The sequence below is a fragment of the Eurosta solidaginis genome, chromosome 3, assembly GCF_040869045.1.
Source record: "Eurosta solidaginis isolate ZX-2024a chromosome 3, ASM4086904v1, whole genome shotgun sequence".
Lineage (NCBI taxonomy): Eukaryota > Metazoa > Arthropoda > Insecta > Diptera > Tephritidae > Eurosta > Eurosta solidaginis.
In genome coordinates this window covers 172,882,405-172,909,950 of record NC_090321.1, presented here as the reverse complement: position 1 = coordinate 172,909,950, position 27,546 = coordinate 172,882,405, and the positions used below count along the sequence as shown (strand labels likewise).

Here is a 27,546-nt window from a genome sequence, read left to right as displayed (position 1 = left end):
TAGATGTGATTTCTGACGACATTTCTGAGATACGTGTCTCCTGTGATTCAATCTTCGCTATTATACGGTTCTCCTACGATTCTAGTTGTTTCTCCATCTTGGATGTTATGCGTATCTCTTGTGATGTCAGTTGAGATGACATTTGTGACGACATTTCTGAAATGCGTGCCTCCTGTGCTTCCATCTTGGATGTTATACGTGCCTCCTGTGATTCCAGTTGAGTTTCCATCTTGGATGTTACTGTCGACGTTTGTGCAGATATTGCTGCTAATATTGTGTTCAAGTCTATGTTCGCCATTGTCTGCGGTGTTTCGTTTTTCTCCTCAATTTTTTTTGTTGTCTCGTCGCCATCAGGATGAAAGACATACTCTTCCACGTTAATTCCTTCTGCTTCCATTGCCTCTCGTAGTCTTGCGGGAAGTTCGAGTTTATTGCTGGCTGTATTCAATCCACGGGCGTCCAACTTCTTTTTCAGTTGCTGGATCCTTAATTCACTTAACTTCGCTATGTCCTTGTTGTGCTTTGCAACTCTGGAATTTATTCTACAATTCCTCTTCTGACACCAACGGTAACGAATTTACTGCAATTCCCCTTAGTTGCAACCTTCTGCTAGCATTCGTATCGCTAAATTGTTGAATAAATAACTCCAATATTGAATAACGGAAAAATGGCCTTTATTAAACTACTTCACAATAACACTTATACTTTGCAACTAGCTTGCTTAATAACCAAACTGACTGATAGCTTACGTGAAACTGATCTATTGCCCGACAGACAGCGTGCTTAATCAAAACTGCTTACAGCGCCTCTACTCTGTGAATTCCTCTGGGCATCTTCTAGGCGCTTCCAGAATTTACTTAGTTAGTTATAAATTTCTCAGCTACAACTACAGATGTATAATTTGTATAGCTTCTCTCATACCCCATGCGCTTGTATGTGTGAGCGACATTTCCACAATCACAATTGCATACCTTTAGGAGCATTTCAGATAAGATATCTGCATGTGCTTGTGCGTTGCTCTCAGCTGCGTGTACCTACGTATGTGTAGACATAATGATTGATTCGTTTATGTAGATACATAACGATTGATCTATGGATGTGCATGCAAGGCGCTGCTTAGCATCGGCTTAGAGATGGCAGCGCCCCTTAGTTTTGCTAATATTCGTAACAATACATTAACTCTTAAACTCGTAGCTGTTCAGAATCTACCATGACATACGCAATATATGACCTGCATGCGATGTGTAAAATTACACCAACCATATTTATATATGTATTGTGGAACCTACGCCTCTAACACCAATTTCCCTATAGTCCACCCCTGTTGAAACTGCTAGTTTCCCGGGATTCCTGTTAGAGGAATTTGACGACAATTTGTGAGTAGTCCCACCCATTGAATGCAGCGAAGCACATAAAAACCGTTTATCTCAATCAATAGATTCTCAATCCATCTATGTTATTTTTATGTTAAAAGAGATATATCTGTAATGAAAATAGCCACTGTTATATTTTAATAGTTTTCATTGGTATTGTGCGAATATTAACATTTCGATAGATAAACATCAGACGTCGGCAAACAGTAAACAATTGTTCGCACTCAATTCACACGTATTCTTATTTTCTTCCGTTTAGTAGTCGCTGAGCATTTGGCGAAGTAACATCGGTTGTAAGCGTTGTTCGCAATGTTGACGAATGTTGTCCATATGTATATATATGTAAACAAAGCAATACCCCATATTCTACAAAAAAATGTATCTTAGGATAAGCCATTATTTTACTGAGTAGAATTGGCAAAATTAAAAAAAAAATAATAATAGCCGTGTTTTTTAACACGCGCGTATACGTTTCGTTTGCGCGTGTTAAAAAACGCCTATCTTCGCTTAGATAATGCTTAGGAGACCCATCTAGCGGCTGTGGTAAAACAACTAGCTACAGCAACAGGGTGTACCGAAAAGCGGAGACGCAACGCTCTGATGGCCATAGGGTATAACATATAGCTGAATCAGTTGCGATGAATTGTGGACACACATATAATACATAGAATTAGTGTACAGGGTGAAACAAAGACACATATTTCAGTTGCATCTGAGTATAATGCGTATTGAAATTTAGTAGGACAAAATTTATGCGCAGCAATTTCAGAGGTGTATTTATAGTTTGTCTCTTAGCAGTCAATATAAAGTTTAAGCGTAAACGGATATACGCGTGTTAAAAAACACGGCTAATAATAATAAACGATTTTGTCTTGGTGCTTGCTAATAAGCAAATGAACAATGCAAAACAATGCATCAAATTATGTGCGCGATCATCCAGCTTCCACCAACACATCAGCATTTTCATTTTTCCGACTTCTATGTTGCTACCATATATATAATACTTCTATATCAATACCTTCCTATCTTCCTAATGTGCAAATTTTCTGTCAATCATTATTTGCTGAAACTGTATAATGTATGTTCTGCGCATGCGCGGGCTTTGTTAGTGTTAGTGAATTGTATTAAAAATAAAAAATAAAATAAAATAAATGTAAGGCGCGATAACCTCCGAAGAGATCTAAGGCCGAGCTTCTCTTCCAATTTGCGTCGTGCTCCTCTTGATTTTTCCCTACAAATTGGCCGGACGGGACCTACATGTTTTTTATGCCGACTCCGAACGGCATCTGCAAGGCAGATGAGTTTTCACTGAGAGCTTTTCATGGCAGAAATACAATCGGAGCGCTTGCCAGACACTGCCGAGGGGCGACCCCGCTTAGAAAAATTTTCTTCTAATTGAAAAATCTTATTTCTAAAATTTTGATGTTGCTTTGCCCGGGAGTTGAACCCAGGGCATACGGTGTGATAGGCGGAGCACGTTACCATCACACCACGGAGGCCGCCGAAATTAGTGAATTGAATTGTATTAGCGTGTTTAAAAAAAGTTTTAAAGGGGTTCAACGGGTCACTATCCCCTTTACCCAACTTCTACATACTAATTGTTATAAGATCTCAATTTGAAAAAGTTCTGCAGGGCGCAATCAAAAGCCCTTGGAATCTTAGCAGGAATACTGTTCGTGGTATTACATATATATATAAATTAGCGGTACCCGACAGATGATGTTCTGGGTCACCCTGGTCCACATTTTGGTCGATATCTCGAAAACGCCTTCACATATACAACTAAGGGTACTTCTTTTTAAAACCCTCATTAATAACTTTAATTTGATACCCATATCGTACAAACACATTATAAAGTCACCCCTGGTCCACCTATATGGCGATATCTGGAAAAAGCGTCCACATATAGAACTAAGGCCCACTCCCTTTTAAAATACTCATTAACACCATTCATTTCATACCCATATCGTACAAACACATTCTATAGTCACCCCTGGTCCACCTTTAGAACTATGGCCGACTCCCTTTTAAAATACTCTTTAATACCTTCCATTTGATACCCATGTCATACAAATACATTCCAGGGTTACCCTAGGTTCATTTTCCTATATGGTGATTTTCCCTTATTTTGTCTCCAAAGCTCTCAGCTGAGTATGTAAAGTTCGGTTACTCCCGGTTCCTTGAACAAACGATATATAAACGATTTCAAAATTTTACTTATTTTGAGTTTTTTTAATGAAGTAAATTTTTAATGAAGTAAACAAAATATGAGTAGGTACTGGGCTGGCTGATATTTGTGTTGAAATAATATACATTTTGTAAATTTTTTTCTAACATACTGTTTTTCGTCCATGCTTTTTTTTCGTTTCAAAAAACGGCTAAGGGCTCATTTACATACGTATATCTGCACACTCAACGCGAATCGGTAATGCTACTCTGAGGAGTTCTTAAAACAATAAAAATAGCCGAATAGCCTAATGTACAATATTGGTAGAAGCAAGACGGCTTGTTGAAATATACATATATCTAAACCCCTTTTTTACAAAAATTAAACGACAGCCTTGAGATTTTGTCTCCTTCTCTCGTTGTATATCTGTACTGTAATTTTTGACAGGCTGCACAGTTCAGTAGTAGCGATATAGAAGTATTACATATATGGTTGCTACTAAATAAATGCACAACAACAGTAAAGCAAACAGCCACACATATGTAGTACATATAAACAGCAAGGCTAACAGGTAAGAGAATATTTAACATACATACATGTAGTCAGCAGCTAAGAGCAGAAAGTATTGATTGATGAGCCAACACCGCCTAGGGGCTTAAGGAGTCATCTCCGTAAGCATTATGAGGAAATACGACACCTGAGAACTCAGCCGTATGAAGCAAAAAAACACAAGCAGGTCCACAGTGAACTCCACAGACGGGCGTCGGACCTTTATGCCAGGAAATGCCCGGTGATTCCAGTACTCAAAGAACAGTACCCAAAACTTGCGGAAGAGGAACGCACACTCCCCAGGGAGACACGAGTCACTCTAGCTCAACTTCGTTCTGGATACTGTAACAGGCTAAACTCTTACCTATCCAGAATCAACCCCGACATACAAAATGTATGACCTGCTTGCAATGAGTCCCCACATGACACCAACCATCTCTTTAATTGTAATGTCGTACCAACGCCTCTAACACCCCTTTCATTATGGTCCACCCCTGTTGAAACAGCAAGTTTCCTTGGACTCCCGTTAGAGGACATTGATGACAGTTTGTGATCGGTCGCACCTATTAGGTGGAGCGAAGCACTGCTACAACAACAACAACAGCTGAAAGTATTACTCAGGCAAAACTAGAAGGCAATCGTGTATATCAGATACATAAAGGAGGAATAAATATACAGCTGTTCGTGAAAAGTCTAGACCCTCGGAAAAATATGCGAACGAGGCAACTGAGAGTATAAAAACAGCACGAGATGTGGAATAATGAATTAGTTTGAGTATTGTAATTTTGAAGTACTACTATGAAAGTAGTGTAAATAAAGAATATTAAGCTATACTAAATATTTGAGTTATTTATTCGACAGTTCAAAGATGAACTATAACAACAATTGCAAGATAACCAAGAATTCCCAAAACTCGTTACAGTATTTTTAGGTTGACATTAATAACTGTTAGTTAACACACCAATATTAAGACCACAGTAGTGCGATGGTAGCGTACTGCGCCTACAACCTCGAAAATCCTATGATAAAGGCCTGGAAAAAGGAATATCCTTATCATTAGAAAACAGTTTTTGTTTAGATTAAGTTAACAAAGCTGTGGATTGCATTTGATGATTTATTTTTTTGTTGATTTGATTGTTAGATTGGTTAATTCAGAATCAACAATTTGTGCGAAGTTGATTCAATCGTTATTTGCGATGGGTAAAAGTTATGAAAAACATCGATTGAGTTCACCCGTAAACGGGTTGATTTTAGCACTTTTGTTGGGCCGATGGGGTCTAAAGAGACCTACTTAGAGCAGATACTCGGGAATGGCGCAGAGAGAACAAATTAGCGTCGTTTGCAACTGCTTACCAAGTTTTTTGGGGATAAGTAATAACCTGGCTGTGAAAAGTTAAACTAGTAAACAACCATTCTAGTTCTTTTCTTGTATGTGTTACCAAGAGTTGAGCCAGTTTTAACACAAGTACGTTGGTTTATTGAAAACCAACCATTTACACTCATTTTTATCCATACAACCTGAAGGGACGGATACAGTCTGTATACGTAGCATTTTTACATTTTTGGTATAAATGAGTTACTTAAACAGCAAATAGAAAAATAGCAGTGTCAATTTCTATAAAATTTGGTCAATAACATTATTTCTAGAAAACTTCTATGCGGTTTGTAACTGAAACTACATACAAACATAAAAGCGAAGCTTATATAAGCGCTTTAAAAAGGTTCAACATATGTTTTTATCAGGCATGCTTAACCAACGAACCGACATCATTTCGTTACGATAATTAACGTTAATAAACGAAACAAAGTCATTTCGTTTCGTTTATTAACGTTAAGAACGTCAAATTAACGAAATGATTTTGTTTCGTTTTCTGCCACATCAAAACGAAATCAAATCGTTTATGTTGATTATTAATTTCAAACTATGCTGGCAAAACTGATTGGTGGCGGAGTCATTAAAGGTGAAAGCATTAGCCAAGCTGGTTGCAACTTTTCTCATGAATTTTGACAGTACGAACATTTATCAGAGTATTTTTGACATTACCACAACGAATTACACATACAAATTACATGGAGTTTGTGTGTGTATGTCCGCTCGCTGTTACCACCTTACGGCTTCACCATGGCTATAGCATTGCCAGCACAATTCAAACATAAAGTATCACGTTTCTGTTAACGTTTTTAACGCTAACGAAAGCTTTTCGTTTCGGTTAAAAACGAGATACAATTTATCTTGATAATTTCTTTATCGATAATATTTCGTTTCGTGTTTCAACGGAAACTGTGGAAATTTTTTGATAAACGATTAGCTTAACGTTAAGGTGCATCCCTGGTTTTTATATTAGTAAGCAGCAGGGCCGTAGAGAGAAAATCCGGGCCCAGGACTAAACAATTTACGGGCCCCCTATAAAAGTCCACTAATACATTTGAGTAACTTGAATTAACGACGTCTCATTCATGAATCATTATTGATGGATTACATCAAAAAAAAAATTTTGGCACATGAACTAAATGAATTTTGGGCTAAGAGCTGACAATAAAATTAACACAGAATATTTACTATTTATACTATTTTGTTGTAACGCAGAAACAAAATTGTTTTTTAACAGCCACATATTGTTTCAAATAATCTTTTCTAGTTATTTGGTAACATTTTAATACATTTCTGATAAATTTAATAATGATTATAAATTTTAATTATTCAATACAGAAAGTTCGGATATCAAAGAGTGGCTTTACTTGCTTTTTTCGCAGCAAAATTTTTATAATAATATCAAAATTTAACTGTTTTGCCAAAACGGATTCAACACAAAGCGTGGAAAGTCTTGAAATTCGCTCTTGACATGAACATAATCTATGAAAGTTTTTGATTCTTGCAAGGACGCTGACGGAACGTTCTGCATTAACTACAGTGACAGGTATAGTGCAAAAGATGCGTAAAGCAATACAAATGTTGGGGAAAATTGTATACAGATTATGAACATATGTAGATGGCATTTCGAAATTCCAATGGTGGCAGACCTTTATCAAAATTTGATTTGTTGCTTTCGAATTGAAATGGAGTTAGCGCAAAATGAACGTAGTCAACGTGACTAGCATTAGGCATAGCATCAACGATAATAGCAAAATACTTGGCTTTCTTGCCTTGATCTAATATAGTTTCTCTCACTTGCTTTGCACACATTTCTATAAACTCGTTCTGAATGTCTGGAGAAAGATAGTGAACTTGTAAACGTTTGTGCTGCTGTTGTGAAATCCTAACTTTCTCCAACTGATCTCTAAGTATCGGATCATAATTGCTTATGAGATCTTAGATGCCCACAAAATGTCCATCGTTTCGTTCACCAAGATATATACCTTCGCCTTTGAAAGCTAGACCTCTTTCACCCAAAAATAAAATAGTTTCCAAAATTCTATATAAAGTTTCTTTCCACTATTGAGTTTCAATGATTAGCTGGTCACTGATAAGTGTATCAATTGTAGCCTCCTATTGAATTAGATTTTGTAAAGATCGCCACTGAATATAATATTTAATGTGATCTTGAGTATTTTCGTGTGATGAGAGTTTATCGTATAGCTTCTTCCATACCTGGAATTTCGAATATCCGCAGAACAAATTTTAGGTCGATTTAAAGTATTGGTGCTTAACAGATGCCATGGTAGGCAATAAAAAGCATTGCTACTGGTACTCCACACTAACCAGTCACGCCCCACTTTTTCTCCATTTGGCAAGATTCTGTTTAACAACGAGGTAGGAAATGCCTCATCAGACAATCACGTGGAAAAATAACAGCACACTTTTGATGATCTCGACGAATTATTTCGTTGACTTCTTCAGATCGCAAAAACTCATTATTCACGGTACCGATATCGAGTCGTTTAAATAATCTGGACTTTGATACAGAGTTGGTGGTATTGTTGGAAAACTTTTTGAAGATGAACTTTCATCAGTGTCACCACGAAAACTTTACGATTTCGAATTCATGTAAACATATATTTTTGTTTGATGCTTTTATTGTCTCCTCAGGCCCAGGCAAAAAATTATTAGCAATGTTCGTTGCTTTTGAAATTCGGCTTAAAATTTGCACATGGAACAACTAAAGACTCTCCTGAATTAAAAAAAAATGTCTTAGTACCTCTAAATCGCGGGCCCACTGAGAAACCCCGGGCCCGGGGTACCACAGGGTGGTGTCCTATCCCCACTTCTGTTTAACTTCTACATATCAAAGCTATCTTCACCACCAGAAGGATTCACTATCGTTTCCTATGCCGATGACTGCACACTGGCATTATCACCGACTAAATCATCGGCGACCTTATTTACAACATGGACGCAAATTTCGACCATTTTGAACATCCACGTCAATGGCACCACGCTACCGACTGTCTTACACCCCAAAATCTTGGGTATGACATTCGATCAGGATCTACATTTTGGTGAGCACGCTGCCGCAATTGCACCGAAATCCAAGAGCCGCAATAAAATCCTCAAATTTATTGCTGGCAGTACTTGGGTAAAGATAAAGAAACTCTCATTACCACTTACAAAGCAATTGGCCAGCCGATTGTATGCTACGCGTCCCCGATATGGTCGCCAAGCCGAAAGGCTACTCCCTGGAAGAAGCTACAGGCCTGCCAATATACAGACCCAGAACCGCCACGGGTTGTATTCTTATGTCCCCAGAACACCATCTATATAATGAGGCGAGAATAATCCCCGTTAGGGAGAGAAATGAAATGCTAACCAAATAGTTTCTGTTGAATACGCAGAAACCTGGGCATCCCAACACACATCTGATTGATGACTTTATTCTGCGCAGGGGCTTAAGGAGTCACCTCCGTAAGCATTATGAGGAAATACGGCACCTGAGGACACAGCCTTACGAAGCTAAGAAACATAAGCATATCCTCAGTGAAATCCACAAACAGGCGTCGGACCCCTATCCCAGGAATTGCCCAATGAACCCTGTACTCAAAGAACAATACCCAAAGCTAGCAGAGGAGGAACGCACTCTCCCTAGGGAAACGCGCGTTACTCTAGCTCAACTTCAATGTGGATAATGTAACAGGTTAAACTATCTATCCATAATCAACCCCGACATACAAAACATAAGTCTTGCTTTTAATGTGTCCCCACATAACACCAACCATCTCTTTAACTGTATTGTGGAACCAACGCCTCTAACACCCCTCTCATTATGGTGCATCCCTGTTGAAATAGCAAGTTTCCTTGGACTCTCTTTAGAGGATATTGATGAAAATTTATGATCGGTCGCACCTATTGGATGGGGCGAAGCACTGCTACAACAACAACAACAGAAAGTTGTGACCGAAATATACCTGACAAGAACCTATTCCATCTTCGGGGAGTTTCTTTATCGCTGCAACAATATAAGAACACACCATCCATTTAGGGAGTACAGCCAATTTTGTGCGTTTTTTAACCCAGAACTACCGTAAAGTAGTACAATAATTGATTTGGGATGACTTTACAAATACGGATTAACTAAGTACGTCAGTTCGTCAATTAGTATGATACTCTTAAACCAAATGACTAGTTTATCTACTGGATCTAATTGTGCTGTGTAGAAAAATAGTGTTCACGTAATATTCTGGAAGTAGATTTGACTGGATGATATGGTTATGTATGTGTCATGCATACAAGCACATAAAATGGCTAAAGTGTCAAAAATGACATAACATTTATTGCTACAAGCCTACACGTTTGTTTTCACTTCCTTTTGGTATCACTTTTTATTTACAAAATGCAAATAAGTCTTTTATTATATATGTACTTGTAAATATATATAGTTGTATGATAAATCCAAAGAAGCGAATTAGACAAGATAAAAAGATAACTGAACACTTTATTGTAGCCAACCGGCCTTTTATACGCAAAGAAAACAACGGCACAATAGTATGATTATTATTCTGTTATGACAATGAAAACCACATAGAGATGATACTTTGAGTAGACGGTAGTATATAAGGCGGTCAGCACATACTAATCGAACTGCACCCACTCAATCTCGTACATCCTCCCCGGCTGAGTCCTGTGGACTTAGGATTCCTTCGCTAGATTCGACAATGCGGCGTACCCGCTGGATTGGGCGCTGACACACATGTTTGCGATGGAAACCTCTTTCGAATGTGCTAAATTCTATGGTGAACACACGTACCAATCCATCGCTCCCCGGATGTGCCTCAGTAATGCGACCAATTCGCCAACGGGAAGGTGGTAGTTGCTCATTTTGAATAGCTACGATGTCACCAACCTGCATATTAGGGGTAGGTCGCGCCCATTTGCTACGAACCTGCAGCTGTACCAAGTACTCCTCCTCCACCGTTGCCAAAAATGTTGGAGCATGCGCTGCAGTCGCTGATAATACTTGAGACGGTTGTCAGGTGCATCTGAATCACTGGCTTCTGGTCGTGAATTCAATGGACGACCGATAAGGAAATCCCCAGGCGATAGCGCAACAGCACCTTCAGGATCGTCATGGACAGCGATAATCGGTCTCGAATTGAGGCATGCCTCGATGCGCTCAAGCAATGTACTAAGCTGAGAGTAGGGGAGTACTGTGTCACCAATGACGCGCTTAAGATGCTTCTTGGCGGAGCGGACCGCAGCCTCCCATAAACCTCCTTGATGTGGCGCTGAAGGAGTTATGAAATGCCAATGGACACCGGCATCCGACAGTCGTTGTTTGGAATACGTGTTGTTCCAGTTCGCCAAGTCAGATTGGAGATTGTCACTATAGAGATTGGTACAATAACCTCGGCGACTGACAAACCTATCGAAGACATCAAGAAATGCTCTGGTGCTTAGGTCCTCTGCCAATTCAATGTGCACAGCCTTGCTACACATGCATATGTAAATCGCTGCATATGTCTTTGTGGTGGTCTTAGAGCATTTGCCGCCATGGCGGACTAGAACAGGCCCAGCGTAGTCCAACCCACTGTTGGAAAATGGTGGAGCAACTTACACGCGGGAACGAGGAAGATCAGCCATTTGTTGTTGTTGCATAGCCCGTTGATGTAACCTGCAAACTTTACACTGATATATACAACGCTTTACCAGAGCTCTCACGTGCACAATCCATAATTTCCGACGAAGATACTGCAGCATCTCTCGTATACCACCATGCATAGTTACGTTATATGCGTTGCGCACCAAGAGGGTAGCCAATGTGTATTCCTTTGGCAAAATTATGGGGTGACGCTGCTCGTAGGGGAGATCTGCGTTTCTCAGTCGACCACCAACACGTAGAACTTCATCGTCACCCAGCATGGGATTCAGAGGGAGCAACTTGCTTGAGGCAGAAACACTGGAAGAAGCTCGCAAACGATAAATTTCTGACATGTAATATTTACCTTGTGCTTCGCGAACGAGCAGCAGCAATGCTTGGCGAATCCCTTCTGCTGATATCACTGGTGTACGCCAATGGGATCTACCAGCTGGTCGAAATCGTAATACATAGGCTGTTTTGTGCAAAACTCGCTGTAGTGTGCTAAACCGGTCAACAAGTGGAATGAAGGCTGAAGAATTGTTGGCATACCGAACCTGTATTGTCGGAGTTGTGGTAGTGCAGAGGAGTGCTCGAATTGGTCTCAGCTCAGAATCGTGTACCTGTTGCTCTACGTTGTCGAATGTGTGGGATTCTTCCTGATCGTAATTACCATTATAAATTATGCTTGGCCCGTTCCACCACAAAGGCCAATTTTTGAGCGTTGCTGGTGTCATGCCCCTACTGGCACAGTCGGATGGATTGTCCTTTGTACGTATGTGATGCCAGTCTGGAATATTAGAGTGCTTCTGAATGTATGCCACCCGGTTTGAGACGTATTGCATCAACGTATGAGGTGATTTGCGGATCCAGGACAGAACTATGCTGGAATCGCTCCAATAAACGCATTGATTTTTGTTGAGCTGAACCGCCTCTCGTACGCTGACCATAGTCATTTTTAGTAAGTGTGCGGCACATAATTCTAGCCGTGGAATCATCATAGTCTTGAGTGGGCTCACCTTTGTTCTCGCTGCGACTAGTCTGATCTTAACCTCGTCATCTGCGCCGCAACTGCGCGAATATATAACAGCAGCATACGCTCTCTCGCTGGCATCGCAGAAACCGTGGAGCATGATAGCTGCCGATCTTGACATCCCAATACATCGTGGTATGCGCAATGATGTGATCGTTGGTAGGGTGCTTCGAAACTTGAGCCACTTCTCTCGGAGTTCTGGTGGTAAGGGCGTATCCCAATCGATCTTGGCTGCACATGTTAGTTGCATCATTATCTTGGCTGTCACTGACATTGGAGCCAAGGGTCCAAGAGGATCGAAGATTTTAGCCACCTCACTCAACACCTGTCGCTTTGTGGGAATAAGATTACCATCTTGCAGCGATACTCGATAAAGAAGCTCATCATTAGAAGGTTCCCAGTGAAGTCCCAAAACCTTGGCCTCGGCGTCGCCCAAGCTGAGTGCTGAAGTGGATAGTTCAGCGTTAGATATCGCTGCAATCACATCGGAAATGTTGGATTTCCATTTACATAGCCGAAACTGACCTTCATTCAATATTGTGGAAATATCACGCGCTATAATGATTGCCTCATGTGGTGTATCAGCGCTATCAAGTAGATCATCTACGTAGAAATTGTGAAGAATACTCTCCCGTGCTCGACTGGCTCGCTTTACGTCAGGCACAGCGAATCGGTTGTCAACGGCGCACAAATTGAGAACGCTAGTCGCATTGAAAGGGCTGCAGGCCATACCATATGTTATTGTCTTGAGTTGATACGTACATAAGGGGTCCTTTGGATTTTCTCGCCAGAGGATTTGTTGCCAACAGCGATGCCTCGGGTCGATTTCAATCTGTCGGAACATCTTCTCGATGTCTGCCGTAATAGCCAAACGAAACCGGCGAAAGCGTAGAAGAATATCGAATAGTGGATCTTGAACTGATGGTCCAACCAGCTGAGTGTCGTTAAGGGATATACCATTGCTGGTCTTTGCCGAAGCATTAAAAACCACACGGAACTACGCAGTGACGGCGTGGTATAGTATGAAATAGCCATGACAGCTGTCATGCCCCTCGTGTGCGATCTTCTCCATGTGCCCGAGTCCCTCGTACTCGCGCATAAACTGCACATATTTACTTCTTAATTGCTCATCTTTGCCCAGACGCCGCTCAAGATTGAAAATACTACGAATTGCATTGATGTACGACTCCCCGAGTCGTGGCGCATTTGGAGTGAACGGTATCTGAACACTACAGTGACCATCAGGTTTACGTTATACGGTCTTTTGAAAAATCTCTTCGCAGATGGTTTCTGTAGCTTTGGGACGAGGTGCTTCCTCCAGTTCCCAGAAGCGTTGTAGAATCTCATCAAGCCGCCCTTCTGCTATAATAATTTCGGACTGGGTGTCCAAGGCTACAAGTGACGAACAGCGTGGTGACGTAGGTCCGCAAATGACCCAACCAAGACGCGTGTGAAGAGCACATGGCTCCTTGGGCCCACCGATGATAGTGTCACCCAGGAGAAGCATAGCCAAAATATCAGCTCCAATGAGCACATCGATAATACCTCTTGTGAGAAATGTCGGATCCGCAAGTGGAATACCATGTAAATGCTTGTACTGGCTAATGTCTATTGGTGACGATGGAATAGTTGAAGTAATGTCCGGTAAGATGTGTGCCTCAAAGCAGCACTCGAACTTCGCATCATGATAAGAACGCATAATTAAAGTCGTCTGTCCACGCGATGCAGTGGAGCTCTGTGAACCGATACCCTCCACAATGAGTTTGGATCGTCTTCTGTGGAGACTCAAACGGTTAAAAAATGACTCCGTAATGAAGCTTACCTGAGAACCCATGTCGCATAAGACGCGGCACTCCACCTCTTCTCCCACGCTATCTACCACTAAGGCTTTTGCAGTTGCCAGAAGAACGATTCCCTCGGAATGTGCCAGGAGGGACTGAACAGCGTCAATACGGGGTAGTACTTGAGGAGCGGTGGTGCAGGCTCTCGATGATGATTGCAATACCGTACTTGTGTTTGTTGGTGCCCGCTCGCTTGTCGAGTTGCCCTTACAAAGCAATGTGTTGTGTTTCGCTTGCAATTGTTGCAATTGCCCGAGGTACAATCCCTGACAGAGTGACCTGATCCCAAGCAATTAAAGCAAGGCGATGTGGCTCGGAGCACCGTGGGCACGTAGAGCGCATATTGGCAGTTGAAGATTTCGGTGTCACCACATGTGAATGTACAGAACGGTTAGCTGCATAATGTCTTAACGGCGCAGTGGAGCTCATCCTCAATGTGTCAGCATATGTCTCGATCTCCACTAGCATTTTCTGTAACTGTGGAAGCGTATCTGAGTGGTTGAGGACAGTCCAGTGAGTCACCGCTGATATGGGTAACTTTCGGAGAACTATGGGATATACGATGGCATCCCATTGATCTGTTGCCAATCCCAGCACATTTAGTGCACGTAGTGTGCTTCGTACCACGTCGATAACATTTCGAACATTACGTTGCGTTAGAGCTGGATGCTCGGGCAAGTCTAATAAACGATTCACATGAGACTCAACCAACCGCCTTGGATTGTCGTACCGCCGCTTCAACTCTGCCCATAGCTGTTCATAACCTCCAGTGTATACGCCACCAACCATAGGCACGGCCTGGGCATCCACGCACTGTCTCAACCGGCTGAGTTTGTAGGTATCGTCTAGCTCAGTACGATTGTGCACCATTGATTCGAAAACGTCTTTAAACATCAGCCAGTTTTCCTGCTTACCATCGAATGTAGGTAGCTTCACAGGATCGAGCCGGTGGTCCATTTGGCAACGACTAGACGCAAAGTTTGTTGTTGTATTTGCAGCAACACGAATACGCTGCAGTTTTGTAACTATGCTGCCATGTATGGTCTCCACCTGCGCTAGTAGCTGCTCATGTGCATCAAGCTCTTCTGAGGTGGCTTCTCCCACTAAAATGATGTGGTTTTCCATAAAGCGATTGTAATGGCTGGCCAGCGTAGTGATTGTGTGTTCTATCTGTACATCGTCCGGCCTATACCCTTCAGCGTCCACCTCTGCTTTGATGCGCAAAATACTGCTCCTTGCGGATCTCCTTATGTTGATTGCTGCCATGGTTGTACGCTTGCAAATTTGGTAGTTCGCAAATTTTAATTAAATTAAACAAGCAAACTAAACGCAACTATACAAACATATACGATTTTAAAAATACTGAAAACAATTAACGCGTTTGCACTGCTCACAGGAGGCACCAAAAAATGTATGATAAATCCAAAGAAGCGAATTAGACAAGATAAAAAGATAACTGAACACTTTATTGTAGCCAACCGGCCTTTTATATGCAAAGAAAACAATGGCACAATCGTATGATTATTATTCTGTTATGGCAATGAAAAACACATAGAGATGATACTTTGAGTAGACGGTAATACATAAGGCGGTCAGCACATACTAATCGAAATGCACCGACTCAATCTCGTACAATAGTTCACTAGCTTTTACGAACACTTTATGTAGGTATGAGTATAAATTTGAATACATACATATCACATTAAAAGCACTGACATTTACAATCATTTTCCTTAGCTGGCAGCCATGGCAAAGTTCATGTTTTTATTTGTTTCCTGACCCTGAACAAATGTTAAGTGCGAGCGGCGATGAAAGCGTTGAAATGCAGAAAATTTAACAAAAAAGACTATCAAATTGTTTTTTAAATTTATTATTCATATACATACGATTTATTTACCTATATGTACATGTATATATGTATGTATATTTTTAAATATTACATTACTTTATAAAGATTACTGACCTCTATAAATAAGTACATCCTCGATTATGACCATCCATGCCATGAACTTTGTACCCAGCAAAAAAAATTATCGAATGCCAAAAGAAGCTAACTAACAATTGAAAGTTTTACGGGATTCCGAAAAGTAATCCACTACAAGTTAAATACAAAAAGTCTGCTACTTACTGATTCGAAAGCCATGCAGCGTTGCCACGGTAACCACTGTAATAGAAACAAGTAAGGATGGGACTTTCATGAATGGGGCTGAACAATAAACTTATCCCATTCGTAACATCCAAATAATCGGCTGTATAAGATATGAAATATATAGCGAACAGATCTACATAAGCGAGTTTTAAGATAAATATAAAATAAACAAGTAACGAAGGCTAAGTTCGGGTGTAACCGAACATTACATACTCAGCTGAGAGCTTTGGAGACAAAATAAGGAAAATCACCATTTAGCAAAATGAACCTAGGGTAACCTTGGAATGTGTTTGTATGACATGGGTTTCAAATGGAAGGTATTACAGAGTATTTTAAAAGGGAGTGCGCCATAGTTCTATATGTGGACGCAATTTCAGGATATCGCCATAAAGGTGGACCAGGGGGACTCTAGAATGTGTGTTGTAATGTGTAGTGTAAATGTGGGCCAGGGAGGCCCAGAACATCTTCTGTCGGGTACCGCTAATTTATTTATAAATGTCATACCACGAACAGTTATCCAAGGGCTTTTGATTTCGCCCTGCAGAACTTTTTCATTTTCTTCTACTTAATATGGTAGGTGTCACACCCATTTTACAAAGTTTTTTCTAAAGTTATATTTTGCGTCAATAAACCAATCCAATCACCATGTTTCATCTCTTTTTTCATATTTGGTACAGAATTGTGGCATTTTTTTCACTTTTCGTAATTTTCGATATCGGAAAAGTGGGTGCGGTCATAGTCGGATTTCGGCCATATTTTATACAAAGATAAAGTAAGTTCAGATAAGTACGTGAACTAAGTTTAGTAAAGATATATCGATTTTTGCTCAAGTTATCGTGTTAATGGCCGAGCGGAAGGACAGACGGTCGACTGTGTATAAAAACTGGGCGTGGCTTCAACCGATTTCGCCCATTTTCACAGAAAACAGTTATCGTCACAGAATCCATGCACCTACCAAATTTCACAAGGATTGGTACATTTTTGTTCGACTTATGGCCTTAACAGTATTCTGGACGAATTAAATGAAAAAGGGCGGAGCCACGCCCATTTTGAAATTTTCTTTTATTTTTGTATTGTGTTGCACCATATTATTACTGGAGTTGAATGTTGGCATAATTTACTTATATACTGTAAAGATTTTAAATTTGTTGCTAAAATTTGACTTTAAAAACACATATAGTAATAGTAGTAACGTGCCTGCCAAATTTCATCATGATATCTTCAACGACTGCAAAATTACAGCTTGCAAAACTTTTAAATTACCTTATTTTAAAAGTGGGCGGTGCCATGCCCATTGTCCAAAAATTTACTAATTTTCTGTTTTCCATCATAAGTTTAACGCACCTACCAAGTTTCATCGCTTTATCCGTCTTCGGTAATGAGTTATCGCACTTTTTCGGTTTTTCAAAATTTTCGATATCGAAAAAGTGGGCGTGGTTGTAGTCCGAATTCGTTCGTTTTAAAATGAGATCTGAGATGAGCGCCCAGGAACCTACATACCAAATTTCATCAAGATACCTCAAAATTTACTCAGGTTATCGTGTTTACAGACGAACGGACAGACGGACAGACGGACGGACGGACGGACATGGATATATGAATTTCTTTTTTCACCCAGATCATGTTGATATATAGAAGTCTATATCTATCTCGATTAGTTTATGCCGTTACGGATTACCGTTATGCGAACAAAATTAATATACTCTGTGAGCTCTGCTCAGCTGAATATAAAAATAGGTAGGTACTTTGTGTGGGGATGCATCGTTTCAGGTTTTTTGAGGTCTGCATGAAATAGCCGTTAAAAGGGGGCTGAATGACATTTTTTATAGGGTATATAATATATACACCACCGATTTCTATGATTTTTTCAGACAACAATGTATGCTATATAGGAAAGCATATGGTGAAATTTGAAGGTTCTACCTGTACAAATGGGGCAGTAATTACGAAGAGACTTACCTGAACAATCGGTTATGGGGGATATATGCTATATATACTACCGATATCATCCATTTTTTCAGACAACAATTAGTAGAATCTACGAAATTCGGTGAAGTTTGAAGCTTCAATCTGATAAATTGAGAAAGATATGACAATATATATATACATGCTATAGTGATCCGATGCGATCGGTTCCGACAAATGCCTAATCGGACACCCAAATATAGCCGCGCACCAAATTTTATCAAGATATCTCAAAAATTGAGGCACTAGTTTGTATACAAACAGACAGACGGACAGACGGACATGGCTAAATCAACTCAGCTCTTCATCCTGATCATTTCAGTATACTTATTGGTGGGTCTATCTATTTTCCTTTAAGCACTTACCATTTTAAGATTCGTGGCAAACTTAATATACCATTTCATTTTTATGAGAGGTATACAAATCAAAACGAAATACTACTTCTAAGTCAGAAAATTATATAAAAAACAATTTTTGAATATAGTCAAATATTTTTCTTTTCACACTGTCTGCATGCTATTTTTATACTCAGCGTGCATTGCATACAGAGTATATTAACTTTGAATGGATAACGGTTGGTTTTACAGGTATAAAGGAATCGATATAGAAATAGACTTCCATATATTAAAATAAAAAAAATAAAAAAATACCAAAATCATCAGTATCGAAAAAAAATTTGATTGAGCCATGTCTGTTCGTCCGTCCGTCCGTTAACACGATAAATATTGAGATATCTTCACCAAATTTGGTACACGAGCTTATCTGGACCCAGAATAGATTGGTGTTGAAAATGAGCGAAATAGGATGATAACCACGCCCACTATTTATATATATAACATTTTGGAACACACAAAAAACCTGATTATTTAGTAAATAATACACCTAGAATGTTGAAATTTGACGTGTGCACTGATATTGAGACTCTTGATAAAAATTTGGAAACAATTTTTTTAAAATGGGCGTGGCACCGGCCACTTGTGATAAAACCAATTTTACAAATATTTTTAATCATAAATCAAAAATCGTTAAACCTATTGTAACAAAATTCGGCAGAGAGGTTGCCCTTACTATATGGAGTGCTTTGAAGAAAATTTTACGAAATCGGTTAAGGAGCCCGCCCATTTTTATATAAAAGATCTTAAAAGGTTCTTGGACGAAAAAATAAGCTATATCTTTGCAAAAAAGAGCTTTATATCAATGGTATTTCATTTCCCAAGCGGATTTATAACGATACATTGGAAAAACTTCAAATTTTAAAAAATGGGCGTGGCACCGCCTCTTTTATGACTAAGCAATTTTCTACGTTTCGAGAGCCATAACTCGAAGAAAAATTAACATAACGTAATGAAATTGTATACACATATTTTCCTTATAGCTGAAAATATTTCTAGTAAAAACGGGCGGGATCGGTTAAAGACCACGCAACTTAGATATAAAAAAAGTTTAAAAGGGTAGTAGACTAGAATAATAAGTTATAACTTAGCAAAAAATAGTTTTGAATAAATGATATTTCACTTATCAAGTTTTATTGTAAGAGGAAATGGGGAGAATTTTTTTTGTTTTAAACGGGCGGTGCCACGTGTTATGTAGAAAAGTAAATTATCTGAAATGAAATGTACAATTGAAGCTGACGTTAAATATATAATGTTCGGTGACACCCGAACTTAGACATCTTTACTGGTTTTGAATACAATTTTTTATTTATTATTTTTTTTTTTTTTTCAATGTATAATCTGTTGTATGTCGCTGCCACCAGTTTACAACGCACCCTACGCCGCCGAAATAGTGATCGGCGTAAAGCTCCACTTGGTAGAACAGCACCTTCCAAAAACTTCACATTCACATTTATTCATATTATTATATACGTGTACCCGTTTAAATGCACGTACTTGAACCAAGATATGCAAATTTAATTTTAACAGTATTTTGTAAGTGAGTTCTTAGAATCAGTGATTCAAAATCACTAAACCTCACTAAGTGTCATCACGATATACAAGTAAAAAGGGCAAAGTTCAAGAAAATGTAAACGTGCTTTTATTTACTTGACATGTTTATAGTTTTTTCATCAACAGTGCATTTGTAAAATATGCTCAAAGGAAATGCTAGGGATTACGAGAACGAATCGAAAGCTATAAAATGAAATTTTTTGGCTTAATACATAGAGGCTATAATTTTCATAAACACAGCTTTTTCTTAACCCTCAAGGCTTGATAGACAACTGCGTAGTACTCCTTATGTAAAATATGTACAAAAGGTATCAAGACTTTAGGGGAGTTAAAACAATCACTTCATGCTATTGTCAAGGATGACTCGATACCGATTTAATGTTTATTATTACATATATACGAATGTGTATTTATTGAATGTAAATTATAAAAGTAATTAAAAAGTAGTACATGTATGAATATAAAAATTATGATTTGATTAATGCGGCATACAGTCGCCGGTATCGTTTATACGTCCGCTCGCTACGAAATAACACCACTAACTAACTCGTACTTGACAGCTCGGCCTCTCCTGACCCCTCGTCCGTCTCGTACGATGCCAGGTCACCTTCATCAGTAATGTATAGTTCAGGACCAATAATGCGCCATTGCCTCATATGATCGTTGCTCACCACGTTGCAATAATTTCGCTGAGTTACTGCATTATCTGGCAAATCTTCCACTACATATCGTTCAGAGTTCAAAACCTTCGTTATAAGGATCCTTGAATGACGGATCAAGTTTGTGGGACAAGCCCGTTGCTGTGGGTACGTAGTCAAGATACACCAAACCTCCCACATTGTATTCACGCGGTTTTGTATGTTTCTCGTCGTACCTCTCCTTCCACCGATTACGCTCTTTGTTGATGTTTACTAATGCTTCCGAACGTTTTTCCTCTACACTGATGTCATTACATTCAATGTTGTCAGGTATTGCTTGTGTCACCCGATTCTGGGAAACATCTCTCGGGTTGAAGTTGAAAATCAGTTCATTTGGACAAAACTTATTATGATATGACATTGAGGGTTGATAGACCATTGAATAGTAGATAAGGTCAAGTCCCAATCCTTCTCTGTCTTGGTACTGCATTTGATTGCACTAAGTATCGTCTTGTTGACCCGCTCTGCCTGTCCATTGGCCCGAGGAGTTTTCACAGCAGTTTTCGTATGTTGAATACCATATTTGTCAGTGAAGTGTTGGAATATCCTGGATGTGAATGCCGTACCCCGCTACATGTTGCGCCGGAGGTTTTGGGTGCTCCGCTTTTAATTTGAGGTTGTTGTACTTGATTCAACTGCGCTGTTGTTGTTTGACTTACCGTCTCCGCCATGCTGGTTACTATATCACGCAATTCTTGGAATTTATTCTGCCAAATCGTGTCGTTGTTTTGCAGATCATCGACTTCTTCCTCGTCTAATTCATCTGCCTCGTAAACTTCTATCAGCTGAGCAACTTTGCGTGTCTTATTGCCAGGAACTGGTAACCCTTGTTGTTGCAACAAACGATTTAGCTGATCCACCTTAAGCGTTGAAAACTTAATTTTACTTGCCATTATTCCGCGTTACACCAATTTTTGGTCTCCGTTTTTCGCCACGATGATTCGTGCTGCAAAAAAATTACCAAAGTTGCTGGGTTGTGTTGTGAACTCCCCAAGGCGAATTCAGTACCAGGTGTTGTTATCCCAATAGCTGATTGCTTCTTCTTAATTATTTTCCATACAGCGCCTTGTACTTTAATATTGTTATGAATATTAGCAAAACTAAGGGGTGCTGCCAACTCTAAGCCGATGCTAAACAGTGATATCATGCACATCCATAGATCAATCATTATGTATCTACTACATAAACGAATTAATATTTGCGTCTACACATATGTACGTATATGAGCAGCGGAGAAGCAATGCACAAGCACATGCATATATATTTTCTGAATTGAGGTCAATAATTTGTGCAAGTATTACCCAAATGAGAAGTTATAAACGTAGTTGTGGCTAGCGATTTTGTAGCTGAAACTAACTAGTAAGTTCTGGAATCTAAAAGCCTGGAAGTATGCAATGAGAAATCAAAAAGTATAAAAGGCGCGACAGTAGAGGCGAAGAGTGAGTTTCATTTGAGCTATCAATCAGTTTGGTTGTTAAGTAAGCTTGTTGCAAAGTATAAGTGTTATTGTGAAGTACTTTAATAAAGGCCATTTTTCCATTATTCAATATTGGAGTTATTTATTCAACAGTTTAGTGATTCGAACTTAGCAGAAGGGCAAATAAGAGGATTTGCAAGTAAATTCGTTACAATATGTCAGTTAATCTAAATCAATTAAAATTTTCTTTTTAATTGACATTCTTCTGCGCGGCGAATTGGTTGAAATCGCTTTGCCACCACCTGGTATGGATTCGCCTTGGAACTCCCACTTCAATTCCCAACACAAAGCATTCACATACATACAGACGTGTGATTCTCTTACTGGGATGAATACTGTGAGCGTCTATGCTCAGTCCCTCTCTCACTATTCACTGCTGCTCTCGGTTGCTACAAAAACTGTGTAGCAAACAGTGTTACCAGGTGATGCAAAAAAAGAAGCTAGATTGGCACAAAAAAAAGGTTAGAAAATGCTAAATTTAAAAAAAAAAGAAGTTAAAAAAATGCCAGAAATTTTTTGTTTAATTCATTAAATTTTTTTTATATTTTAGTTTACACATTTGTAAATAAAAACTTATAAACATAACTTAAGAATAACTTCCTGTTTCAAAACATATCAGGCACATTTCCCTTGACTAGCACATGGAATTACTTTAAATGATTGCATATGTGTATATACATAAAAAAATATTACAAAATAATTATTTATATAAAATATTCCCCGTCTGAAGAATCAGAAGAGCATAAGTCTGGGTATAAAGTTTGGCTATTTACCATAGATATGAGATCATCGGTAATTTCAAAGTCATTACAACATTTAGATAAGCGTTTTAACGAGCATCTAATATTAAGCAGCGCATTAAGCATATTAATTTTAAGTTTGTTCCTTAATTTAGTTTTCAAAATTTTCATGCCACTAAAAATTCTTTCAACCTCCGCGTTACTGAGTGGTAATACTAAAAAACTAAATATGAATTCGACAAGTTCTAAAAAAGGAGGTTCGTTTAATGCATCTTTATGTTCTCGGACTTCCGACCAAAATTCCATGGTGGAGTGTACATTTTTCCATTGTATAGTTATAAGTTTTCGCCACTGTAGCTCTATTAATGCTATTTGACTTGAGGAATAACTATACTTCTCTTTTTCAAAGTAAGAAAATACATCTGGCTTTGACATTTTCAACGAATTTTCAGCAGAAAAAGAATTAATATTTTGTAGAGAACTCATAACTATTAAAATTATTTTATTTTAGAAATTTTTAAAAATAAATTCGGAGTAAAAAAGGCTAGAAAAAAGTCACGAAGCTAAACCCGAAATTTCGAGGCTATCCACCTATGGAACTAAGGATCACTCCCTTTTAAAATACTCATTAGCACCTTTCTTTTGATATCCATATTGTACAAACAAATTGTAGGGTCACCCCTGGTCCACCTTTATGGCGATATCCCTAAATGGCGTCCACCTATAGAACTATGGCCCACTTCCTCTACTCTTTAATGCCTTTCATTTGATACACATGTCATACAAACACATTCCAGGGTTTCCCTCGGTTCATTTTCCTACATGGTTATTTTCCCTTATCCTATATTGTATTTTGTGTGCTTAGATTATGTTAAAAATTGTGTTAAAGTTTTTGGTGTGGTGGAAGTGACCTACTAGAATTTTGTGAAGCTCCGCTGCTTTCCACTGAAGTTCGCGCATGCAACATCTTTATCTTCAAAAATTTTGTATGCTAGCGGAATTGCTCTGCCGCTGCGCAATTGGCTTTGTTGTTGCTGATTTTTCTATAAGCCTTCCGCGATTTACAACCAGATTGACTGAATTTTGTGTGTGTTAGTGCAGTCGGGTGGCTTCGTGACACACGTATTTGTTGTCGGCTACACGTTGATGAAAATCAAAAATTTTTGATTTTTTCATTTGACGCTAGCTTATTTGATAGTCGCGGGGTGTGATTGACAAAACGCAGTGTTGTATTTAGTTTGTGTCGACATTCAAAATGAACAAGTGCGCGGAAGAACAGCAATTCATATTAAAATTTATTGAAAATTATCAATGTTTAGCAGCTTTATGGAATGTAAAGCTTTTATTATTATTTAATAAAATTTTTATTAATTTTTTTATTGTTAAATAAAACTGCTGTAGTTGCAAGTAAAAAAAGTCATCATCCGATGACGGCATATTCACGTCCCTACGCTACGGTTTCTCAATGCAAATGTTGATTGATGGCTTTTTATTTGATAGTCGCGGGGCAAGCGTCAAATACCCGACACGCACACATACAAAAATTCAGTCAATCTGGTTGTAAATCGCGGAAGGCTTTATGAAAAAATATACTTGCAACGGCTGGTTCAATTTTAAAATTTGCGTGGTTTGTTTCTGCTTCTGCAATTTCACGTTGATTCTTTTGAAATTTGTTCGCGGTACCCTTCTGATTGTTGTCAAGGATGACTCGATACCGATTTAATGTTGATTATTACATATATACGAATGTGTATTTATTGAATGTAAATTATAAAATTAACTAAAAAGTAGTACATGAATGAATATAAAAATGATTATTTGATTAATGCGGCATACACTCGTCGGTATCGTTTGCACATCCGCTCGCTACGAAATAACACCACTGGCTAACTCGTACTTGACACTTTGGTGCCGAAATTTGTTATTTTATAAAACAATAAGTACTCAAAAAATCCACACGCATTATAGAAGTTAACCTCTTAAATGATTAATAATAAATCTCACATATATTTGGATTTAAAAAAATCAACCGAAATTAAAGCCCCACCAAACGCCTATACTTTGGTACAAATACTTAGTTTGGGCTTAGTGCAACTAAATTTTGCCATTTGTCTCACATATCAGTTGGGATATGGAAACAAAACTTTTCCAAGCTAAAGACCTAGCAAAGAAACAGATCTTTCTATACAAAAATTAAACTAACATATATGTAACTAAGGTTACAAACAATAATCGCCTGAGTCAGATCCTTTTACATGAGCGAATATTTTTTATGACCATATATGGTATCTAAAATCAAAAACTTATTGGACGACATAATTCTGTTTGGACAGCGTTAATTAACAGTTTGTTTGTAGTACCGTTTAGTTTTGATATTGTCTTATTTCCACGTACTGTGGGATTTAGTCCCGTTGTCGGCTTAATTTTTTTTTTATTTCTTCATGATTTTGCGAGGGATGATCGAACTTTTGTGAACTACATAGCTTACTTAAGCTTTCGCTGCAGTCCAGAACCCAACCTGCAGGGGAAACCTTTATGATCGCTTTGCCCGCATTACCCGTTTGTGCTTTGGGGGCGTTTCTGAGGGGGCCCGCGATTTAGGGGTACTATGACTTTTTTTTTTAATTCAGGAGAGTCCTTAGTTGTGTAGAGGGTAATTTGCATACCCCTGGGTGACTAGGGTCTCGAGATATAGGCCAAAACGTGGGCCAGTGAATGCCTAGACAGTGTTTAAACCATAGGATATCAAATGAAAGCTGTTGATGAGTGCTTTAGTACAGAGTCATATATTATCCAGAGACGGGCTGGGGCTGGGATTAGGACTGGGAAGGATGAGAAGAAATTGAGAGAAGAGAAAAGAGAGGAGAAGGAGATTGAGATAGAATGAGACGAAGATGGAGTAGATGAAGCGAAAAAGACGGAGGGAGGAGTGAAAAAAAGGATTAGGAAAAAGTGAAAGGGGGGAGAGCAGAGTCAGACGGAAAAAGCTTATTAAAATGTATGCAGATAGGCCAAATTTAGGGTAGGACAACGTCTTCCGGGTCTTCTAGTACATTTTATAAAATAAAGTCGGCAAATACCTATGTATTCTTATGACCTTGCGCACAAGTCACCGATTTGAAAACGGGTGTCCGCATTTTATAGCTGATCAATGTAAGATTGAATGAATCTACAAATCCATTATAATAAGACCAAATTGCCTTAAATCAAAAATATATTGTTGCAAAAAACAGGCAATTTGTGTAGTTGTTCGCTGTAAACCAAACGATCAAACAGCTTTCAGCGAGAGCGTTTCTCCACAATAGAACCAATACCAACAGAGTTATGCCACTTTTAAATATAATTATCTGTATGAAGCAAATGTTAAAATAAAATGTATTTAGATTCATCCGTAAAATTTTAAATTTGTTGGCTACAGCCTATGTGAACTATGCTAAGAATATGAATGTTTTATACACGGTTCTTCGCAGGTTAATCACCAAACCCGATTAAGAACGCATACAGGACCAGTGCTAAAATTGCTTCTTTTCTAGATTGACATATCAACGACTGAGTGGAAGATCACCATATCTCGGCTGGCGTTTAGAAAATTTCAGTAAAACCGCCGTAAAATCGAATTATTTCGCAGAACGAATGCAACACATTTGAGTCTGAGATAGGACGGTGCAGGATAGTTTAAGGGGATATCCACACTTGGGTTAATAGCATGTGGTGATGGGCAAAGAGAAAGTGTGGGCGAGATAGAGGCTGAAAATAAAAGGGAGAGAGATAAGCAGAGAAATAATTAGGGAAGAGGGAAGGGAATAGGGAGAAGGGAGAATTGAGCATGATATGGACAGGACGAGTAAAAGCAAAGAATAAGACAAAAACTTAGTGGAGTCTGCTAGTAACAACATACACAAACTCCCAGGTACCTAAGAATTTCACTCATCATCTACGACGCTCCCCGAATTGAGAATGGTCTGAGCTCTGGGAGGTTAGGTTAGATTGAACATAGACTGAATAAATCCATATTGTAACTAAAAGTTCGCTCAACTTCCAAACTGAAAAAAACGTATTAGAAACCAGGACCAATATTACAAAGGAACTCCGTCCGCTAGCTTTTTAAGATATTTGGTACGTGCTGCTCTTAGATCTGATATCTTTGGCACTCTCAAAAGCTTGAGTCTTAGCCTGGCACACGCAATCCATTAAACGGGGCATACAACGTGTTCAATTGTGCTCTCCCTCATTCCGCACATCTACTATACTACTGCTGAGGCCTTATTTGAAAGCTTGTGAAACCAGAAGACAATGTATAGTCAGAATACCCATCATAAGCGTATCTACAGTCTTCTCTTTTTAATGATAAATGTAACTTTTTTAGTCTAAGGTTGCAGATTATCTTCAAGGCTTTGCAGCCCCGTGCTTAGTTCCACTCTTTTCCTGCTTGGTCTATCGTACGTAACACTCGCCTTCTTTTAATCTAACCCAATTTTTTTGCGACTTCTACGGTGCATCCTTCGAGGGTTGCACCCTTCTTAACCAGCTGATTCACTCTTTCCTTATCATTTACTTCCATCAGCCCAGGGACCGAACATAGATATATACAGTATCCGGGA

At 38.9% G+C, this 27,546-nt stretch overlaps 1 protein-coding gene across 3 annotated transcripts in view; it reads left to right on the top strand.

Moving 5' to 3' along the window:
* Window positions 1-27,546, top strand: part of 5-HT1B (5-hydroxytryptamine (serotonin) receptor 1B) — a 163,667-nt gene that overhangs the window by 44,170 nt on the left and 91,951 nt on the right. The gene's annotated exons all lie outside the window — the stretch shown is intronic.